Here is an 8,893-nt window from a genome sequence, read left to right on the forward strand (position 1 = left end):
GGCCCACAGTGGCTCACCTGTCCACAACATGTTCACTGCCAAAGAGTCTTGCTTCTTAAAACATTCACATTTTAAAAAATTAACTCAAAAAGCAGGGAATTACACTTAATACATGATCAAGGTAATTTACACGTTATACCCATGACTTAGAAAATTTTCAGTATTTGTTTCACCTATTTTTAGTTTTAATACACATTAAATTACATATAATTGCCAACATTTTTTAAAAATTTAGGTATATAACAGAGTACGTTTGTGTTGAAAATCAGAAAGTCCAATTTTGGTTCACATTTTTAAGAAGAATGTACAGAAATGGAAAAAAGAGAGAAATGGAAGAAATTATTAAACTCATGGAAAACAAGTCCAATAAGAAGGAGCTTTTGCACCTTGACAAAAATGTCTGAGTGAGTCTGTCATTGTTAGGTTAAAGAAGGGTTTTGTACAAGGTACGTGCTGTCCCACTAATCATCTGAATCAGTGAACTGAATAAAAGCAGATATGCATAGATGAACTTGAGGTAGAATATTGTTGCTTAGAGAGAAGGAAATGTGCAAGTTGAATAAAGAAATACTCAGATTCTTTGCCAGGAAGTTTCCCATGGGAATAAAGAGTTGGCTCTCCCTGTTGATCTTGCCATCCTCCTGCCTCAGAGCAGTTGCCTCTATGCCACCAGGTAATCCTGGAAGGCTGTAGATGCAGGAGATGCCTGTGTCTACAGAAAAATCAAAGCATCCTACAAAGTATTGCTAACATAAAAGCAAATGCCTCTTTGCCCAAGATGTTGAATTTTAAAATCATTGTTTCTTTTTGGGAACTCAAAGTGGAGTCACGGAACTTGCAGCTTTGAGTGACTTGGATGTGCTGCAGGCCTTGACCACCTCATCCCACTTATAATCATGCCTTTCCAGAGATTAAAGGAAAAGCAATTCCATTTGGAAAACTGGAAAAGGGAACAGGACACACAAGTGAATGAGTGTCTCCAGGTTCATCTAGTTGTGGTCTTTGAGGACATAAAACAAGAAAACCATCTATTTTTTTATGTGGAGCCCAATCACCAAAAGGTCTCAGGGCGGTGGATGGTCCACATCCCAAGTTCATGGCATGCTTCTTAATTAAGGACAAGTGAGTTTGCTGATGAAGATCCTCAAGGAATGGAGTTTCATATTTCACCACCTGAATTTCCATTTTCATCCAGAGGTTTCTCTTCTTACCCACTACAGAAACTTGGCTAACATTCTTTGAATCGAGTTACCTTTTACCTCTTTTCTATATATTATTCAGGAAGAGAAAAGATAATGCAGGAGGTCCGAGACTCCTGTCCTTAGCCTGTTTTCAAGGCTGGTCCCTGGCCAGCATCAGGGAACTTGGATTTGGGGTGCATTCCCTAGTAGTGGCTTCGTGTGCCATTGCTTGGGTGAACAGGGTGGTTTATGCTGCACACCTGATTTCTCCAGGGAGTCTGGAGTTTGGGTACATGGTAGGCAGAGGGTGCCAAGGTGATGGGGCCTCGACGACCATCTTGGGCACTGAGTCTCTAGTGAGCTTCTTGGCCTATCACAATTCAATGCTGGAGGAATTAAGCAGTTCCTGGGGGACCGCACGAGAGGACTCTTGGAAGCCTATGCCTGATCTCCTTGGAGCCTCTTTCCCCAGGCTCATTTTCCCTTCACTACTTTTATTTTCGATCACTCTGTTGTAAGAAATCATCCCCCGACACTTGACAATGCTGAGTCCTCGAGTCCTGCTAGTGAAGCTTCCAACCCGGGGATGTTCCCAGGGACTGGGACACACGTGCTTTGGAGCCATGGTCCCCCAGTTTGGCTGGTCAGAAGACTCACTGGTGCAGCTTTGTAGGCAAAAGCTCCCAGAGGCTCCCCAAGACCTGTGGACTCAGGTCCTGTATTTTTCAAAGCTCTCCAGATGTTTCTGCTAGGAAGCCAGATGGGAGGCCAGATGCCAAATACCTTGGTAGAAAAGAAGAAGCCTCATGAAACGATGTTTTCAGCGGGAAAAGATAATACAGTATGTCTGCCACATGGAAGAAAAGAATCCAATTGAATATGATTATTGAATATGAATAATGTATAGAGCAGACAGAAAGCAAAATTTTTCCTTTGTCTCATTGAATCTTCCATGTTAGTGCCGAGACGGAACAGGAAAATGTCTATTTCTGATACGGCTGCAACATGACAAAAGGCATCAGGTGATAAATGTGGGATTGGAGAGTGAGGCAGAGTCTGGGCAGCAGCTCTTCCAGTGTTTGAGATGCTAAACCTCGACAGTCAGGCCAACAGAGTGAAACCTCTCAGAGGCAAACAAAAAATCAGATTCCCCGAAACCAGAGTTCTGCTGCTTCAGGCGGGGGGGTGGGGGTGGGGGGTTACAGCTGGCTTGAACCATGCTTCCTAGGTCCCGGGTTCAACTCCAGCATCTCAATAAGACCGCTCAAAACAACAAAGGGAAGGGCTTGGCTTGAGACTGAGATCATCAGAGTGACATAAAAGGGACTCTCTACATCAGGTGACTTTCTCATTCTTGCGACTTCTTTCCAACTGACCCACCAGTTTATTCTGCATCTGAACCAAAGTCGAAAGGCTTTTGAATCTAGATTGCAGTGTGCATGTTACCTCGGGGGGCAAGACACTTGTTTAATTTCCAAATATTAGAAATCTTAAAGCTAGCTTTTAAGGTGAACCCTTTGATGGACAAATTTAACAAACAAATCAATGTGGATGAAATACAGAAATGCGGCGTGACTGATGGATTCAGAGTGGGTGGGTTTCCAGGAGAGATTTCTTTTGAGAGGAAGTAGGCAAATACATCCCTGATGGATTTTGCTTTTTCCATAACAAGTTATTGAACCAATTCACCAAAATATGTCTTGAAGAATCAAAAAGCTCTCATTCATAAATCAAATCCTATCTATGGAACAAAACAAAGGGAATGGGAGAGGATGACAGTAGAAAGTGATAAACACAAATATCACCAATAAAAGTTAGACGCAGAAGCCATGGCATTTGAAGCCACAAACCTTAGGATGCAATAATAAAGTGAATTTTCAGAATGTAAAGAAGTCCCCAGAGAAATTAGCCATTTAAAAGAATATGAGATGTACCTTTTCTGGGTTTGTATATTGCTCCCATCCTAACAAAACATTCTAATCCATTTCACAGTGGGATTCAAAGGCAAATTCTCAACAAGGGAAATAGAACTTTGTTTTTTATCTACTCCTACAGTAATTTAATATAATTTATCAAGTTATTTCTTTTCCACAAAGAATTCAGTTGCATACCCTTTCACATTTATCCCAAAAGACTAATCCAGTTTAATTTAGTAGAGGAGCCCAGAAATGAGAGTCAGGAGACCTGGACTGTGCCATTAACTTAATCTCTATTTGCCTAAGTTTCCTAATATGTCAGATGGAACAAAAATATTTGTGTTTCCTACCTCACAGGTTTGTGGTAGGGCTGAAAATGAGATTATAAAAAATAAAGTATTTCGGAAATATTTGATGTAAGTCACACAAACGCATCCTGATTAGTTTGATACATGATTATACCTATATTACATGTCCCTAGAAAATGAGAAGTGGGAGGTAGCTGGGACAGCAGGAAATCCAACCAGCTCATGTGGCATATTGGTAGACAAGGGCCAGAGGCATCACAAGGTGAAACTCAGGGCACATGCAGCACTGGAAGCCCTATCCCAAGCCAGCACATTCTTCGCCGATCCTGTCACCTCCCCAGATGGTGCCACACGGGAAGCTGGTGCTCTGCCCCTGCAGAAGCAACAAGATGACAGCGTCTCAAAAGAACAGAAGGCCATGATCCCACGGAGATTTAACAGCATTACCTGCAGCCTTGGCGACCTTGCTCAATCTGCCAGGACTGTGTTATCCCCAGAAATGTAAGCCAGAGGTATTGCTGGAATCTTTGCTAGATCATTCTTCCTCAAAAAGGCCTTTAAAAGTCACTTTTAGCCTAGAGGACACAATTTTTCACCCCTTTGCTCTGAAAGTTCCTACAGGGGAGGTGACAAAAGTTGGCATAGAAAGAGAGACAGGGAGGGGGAGAGAGAGAGAGAGAGAGGGAGAGAAGGAAAAGAGGGAGGAAGGGAGGGAGAGAGGAAGGGAGAAAAGAAGGAAGAAAGACTTTGACCTGGCTAGCGGCTCTAAGAACATCCTGTTTCATTTCCGCCAAGGTGAAAGACCTCAGAACACCATCCCTCTCAGCACCACACAGTTGATTGTTTTAAAAACAGTTTTATATGTACACACAATGCCATCCCTGGCCATGAATTGTTTGCATTTTGAGAGAAAAGTTGTGTGTTCTGACACTATAAATGGTGGTAAAGGTATTTCAAATTATCTCCCATTTGCTTACCGTATTAACCCAGAGAGTACATAAAGGGCAATAAAGTTATATCTTTATCAGAAAAGCACACTGTGCTTCGGTAGCATCGAGCTCTCACACGCTGTCATCTGCTCAAAGTTTTATAATGCTTTCCAAATAGAACACAGGCATAAAATAACTTTTATGCAGTTTTCTGGGGGAAATATTAAGAATAATCACCACGATGCAGTCAGTCCATCAGTGGTTTTTCTCATTTTGCTTTTTCCCAGGTATTTCAGATAGACCTGATGTTACGAGTCGTATAAAAGAGGTAGCCCGTGGTACAAGATGCTAGTCAATAGCTACAATTTATTAAGTGCCAACCACACACCAGCTACCTCACCACCCTACATCTGTATAAGGTAAGTTTATATAGAAGCCTCCTTGCAGATGAGGGAACTGGTTCACTGAGATCAAGTGGCTGGCTCAAGGTTGGACCATTGGGAAGTGGCAGAGCTGAAATTGGAACCTAGGTCTATGTGGCCTCCAGACCCATGCTCAGCCTCTACAACCTTCTGCCTCATTCTTAACAAGTTGGTAGAAGTCTCCAGAATCTAAGTTAGACAATTAATAGGAATGAAAGAAAAGCAAACAATAATAAGCACATGTCTCTGTTACCTTCCTGCTTTAGAAACGTGCACTGAGCTTTTCATTTGCAAAGCCACAAACTCAAAGGGCTGAGAAGCAAATTAACTGAGCCTGGAGGAGTTCGTGGAGTTCACTGGAGCAGTTAGGAGCTAAGCTTTGGCCTGAGTTCACCTGGGGTGAAGCCCTGGCTCAGTCTGTTACTGCTTAATCGTGTGACCTGATTTCACCTCTTTGAACCTTATTTCTTTTTCTCTAAAACTAGAAAAACATCTTCATAGGCTGCAACGATTCACCTAGTGTAGTGCACACAGCAATTCCGTGTGTGAAACACCTAACAGAATTCCCAGCTTATTGTCACATGCTCAATAAACATTATCTCTTTTTTATTGGAACTTTTGCTGGGAGGTTGCTGTATAAAAATAAAAGACACATTATCAGTAAAACAAAACAGAACTCACAGTTTCTGGTTTAACAGGTTTTTGTTGGCACCTAATGGCTCTCCATCTCTTGATTTAAGAGAGCCTTAAAAACAAAGAGTGGGGAGCAAGCACTGCCTGGTTCCTATTCTCAAAAACAGATGCTCTCTTTCAGGCTCCACCGGCACTAAAGTCAGACAGCCCAAAATAAAACCCGTGCTTTTTCCTGCTAGTTTAAGTAGGAAATTAGTACTGCTAAGACAGCAAAGAGTTCCTAGAATTTCTAATTAATATGTCAGTCTCTAGCCTGCCCATCCCACACTTTCTAATTTTGTACAATGAAATTTTAGACCTCCTTTACCTCATTCCCAAGCTCTTCTTAAAAAAAAAAAAAGTCCTAAAAAGCGTTGTTGAAAATAAAGTTGCAGCCTGGCCTCATGCAGGGCTGAAGGGGGAACCACCTCCAGGTGGATCTTCTACCCAAGGAAACTCTCCAATCTTTAGTCTCTTCAGCTATGGCTTAACCCAGGAGAAAATGCAGGGGGCCCCTTAGGAAAAACACACCTGTATTAGTTGGTTTTTCGTTACTATAATGCAATACCTGAGGCAGGATAACTCTCTAAAGGAAGGTTCATTTAGTTCAGTTTAGGATATGAAAGTCCAAACAGTGTGGCTCTGGCTCAGTGTTGGAGGGTTGGTTTTCAGTACCTGCATGGTGGATGGCAGGGTGGGAGCCTATTCGAGAAGAGATGATATCTCAAAACAGGAAGGAGGAGAGCAATTCAGGGGTTGGGCTGGCTTGTATAACAAATTGCTGTCCTGAGCGCTGTCCATGTCCCTAGCTGTCTCCATAGATGGTGTGTGCATGTGAGTCGATTAGAGAACCTCATGGACACTTTATGAGACACACAAAGGAAAATGCTGGAATTAGATTCTTTGGTGGAGACAGACTTTGGGACCAAATACTTTTCAAGATTACAAATAATGAAGAGATACGACTACAATAAGAAAGTATCTCTTTCATAAAATCATTAATAAGATGAAAAGTACATGAAAAAAGGCCTTTACTGGTCTGTGTCCACATTTCCTCTTCTTATAAGGACACCATTCATACTGGGTCAGGGACTATCCCAATAACTTCCCTTTAATTTCATCACCGCTTCAAAGGCCTTGTCTCCAAATGCAGGCACATTCTGAGGTAGTGGCTGTTAGGACTTCAGCATATGAACGCCAGGCAGGAAACGAAGAGGGTTGGAAATGATTCACTTCAGCCCACAACACCATGGGTAGCCCTGTGGATGCTGCCACATTGCAGAAACAAAGGAAAATACCTGAGCCCTCTGCTCTTTATCTGCCATCTCATTTCTTGCCCAGTTTTTCTCCAACCATTTTAGCTCTTATCCTGTCTCTTCCAAACTAAGGGAACCCTGTGGATCGCTTCCTTTTATGCTGTCTTCCTTGGAGGACAGCTGCAGTGACGAGGGGCCCTCACTGCTGATTCCCAGCGCCCATCCGTGGTGAAGAGCCTTTGTAACACCCTTTCCCCACTTCCTTTCCAGGAACTTCCCCAGCTGCAGAGGGTCTCCCTTACAAAGATTTAAAGCCCACAGAATCCCAAAGACCTCCCGAAAGGTACTAAAATGGAATAATCTTTCACAACTGGGGCAAAGGAAAGCCATTCACAGTTTGATGGCATTTACAGGTGGACAGCACTTTCTCAGCAGACACTCAACACCTAACCCAGCCAGGGCTACTGTCCTTAAACGGCGAAGAATGGACCTTGCCAGCTCACCTCGGAACAGGGACTTGGCCAGAGGGTATGGGGAGGCATGGGGGCTTGGTTTCTGTAATGGAAAAAGGGAGATTATTTTTCCTTTTTAATTACCTTGTTATATGATAGAAGTCATAAGGTGAAAGAAAAGTATGAAAAGTTGTTTTTTTATATCCTTGACCTTCTGATAGCCTATATGTTTTAGGGACAGATAACTTCCTAATGAGACTTTTTATAATAAAGCTTTCATTGCATTGAAAAATATTAACTTTTGCAGTTCTTCCGGGTAGATCAAACGGACCCTGCAGTTATAGTTACAATATCCTAAAGATTTAGCTTCTTGGTAATAATGGGTAAGAGCCTTAGCATTGCCACGGGCCAAAACTATATTATTTGAAATGAAACCTCTCATAAATATCCAACTACGAAGTCACTATCTATCAACTGCTGTTATATAAACAGGACAGAGCAAAATCTCCCATCTGCCAATATCAGAGCTGCCACAAAGAATGATTTAGTGTCCAGTCCTCACAAATTAAACAAGCTCTTGCTCTGTCAGCCAATTCTGGGAAGCCTAGTTTGGTTTGGGTAGCCACAGTGTAGGAGGGTCCCAGTAAGGAAGCCCGATAGGGCCAGGATTCTTCACTCATTTCCCTTTTGCCAAGAGTTTGGACCTCCCTTGGCCTTGGGAGCTTTCTTCTGGGTGGTCTGGGAGTAGCACCTGGTGGACTGTTTCTTGCTTCTGCTTTACCCTGGCTTTCTCCACACCCTCGTGGCAGAATCAAGCCCTGGACTTACAGTGCCAAAAGGGGACCTCGTGTCTCCCCCAGGATCTTCCTGGTGTTGCCCTTACTCCACTCTGAGCACCAGAAAGGCTGGTGAGAGGTGGGTGGGCCACACTTGCAGGTGCTCTGCTCTCAGCCTATGCAACCACCAGCAGAATGCACGTCCAAGGGCAGGTGGGCTTACCGTCTGCCTTTCACGTCTTCTGTTACAGGGCGAACTTGACAGTCAAATATGTGTGATAAACTGAACTCAAGTCGTGATTCTTCCCCCCGTCCCCCACCAAGTCTAAGACCTTGATTTTAGAAAACAAATGCAATAGTTGTCACTTATCTATTATGTTCCAAGCCCTCCCAGGGGATGCCTGAACCCACGAGCAGTACCAAGTTTTATATGTACTATTTTCCCCTATATGTACGTATCTATGGTGAAGTTTAATGTATGAGTTAGGCACAAAAATAAAATAGAAAGATTATACAACATACTACAATAAATTGCATGTGAACGTGGTCTCTCTTTCTCCCCCAGCCCCTTTTTCTCTCTCTCCCCATTTGGTAATTTGGGCAAGCCGTTGACTGTGGGTGACTGAAACCACACAGAATGAAACCGCAGATAAAGAGGACTACTGTCATGGCAAATCAGAACCTGGAGCAGAGGGAGTACTGACTACAATCAAGGGGATCAATCTAGCCTCCTCCAAATAAAACGACTCATTAGAATAAATGTGTCATTCACCTTTGCATCACTGACAAGAACAACTTAGAGGAGGAAATATTTATTTTGGCTGTGGTCTCAGTCGTCCTGTTCATGGTCAGCTGACTACATTGGTGGGACCTGAGATAAAGCAGAACATCCTGGTGGGAGGGCAGGGCAGAGGGTAGATGCTCAGAAGCCTGGAGCTGAGAGAGAGTTCTGCTCACCAGAAACTAAATACAAACCCAAAG

The 8,893-nt window shown here is 43.0% G+C and overlaps 1 long non-coding RNA gene across 2 annotated transcripts; it reads left to right on the forward strand.

Moving 5' to 3' along the window:
• The first annotated feature begins 3,659 nt into the window (after window positions 1–3,659).
• Window positions 3,660–8,650, forward strand: LOC131423281 (uncharacterized). Of its 2 annotated transcripts, none has more exons than XR_009224627.1 (3): window positions 3,660–3,917; window positions 4,622–4,753; window positions 8,478–8,650. It is a non-coding gene; the product is annotated as an uncharacterized LOC131423281 (long non-coding RNA). The 2 variants fall into 2 exon arrangements; XR_009224628.1 differs by having other exon boundaries at window positions 3,660–3,906.
• The last annotated feature ends 243 nt before the right edge of the window (window positions 8,651–8,893 follow it).

The sequence above is a fragment of the Marmota monax genome, unplaced genomic scaffold (assembly GCF_021218885.2).
Source record: "Marmota monax isolate L192 unplaced genomic scaffold, Marmota_monax_Labrador192_F-V1.1 WCK01_AAM20220418_F8-fsc00084, whole genome shotgun sequence".
NCBI classification, from domain to species: domain Eukaryota; kingdom Metazoa; phylum Chordata; class Mammalia; order Rodentia; family Sciuridae; genus Marmota; species Marmota monax.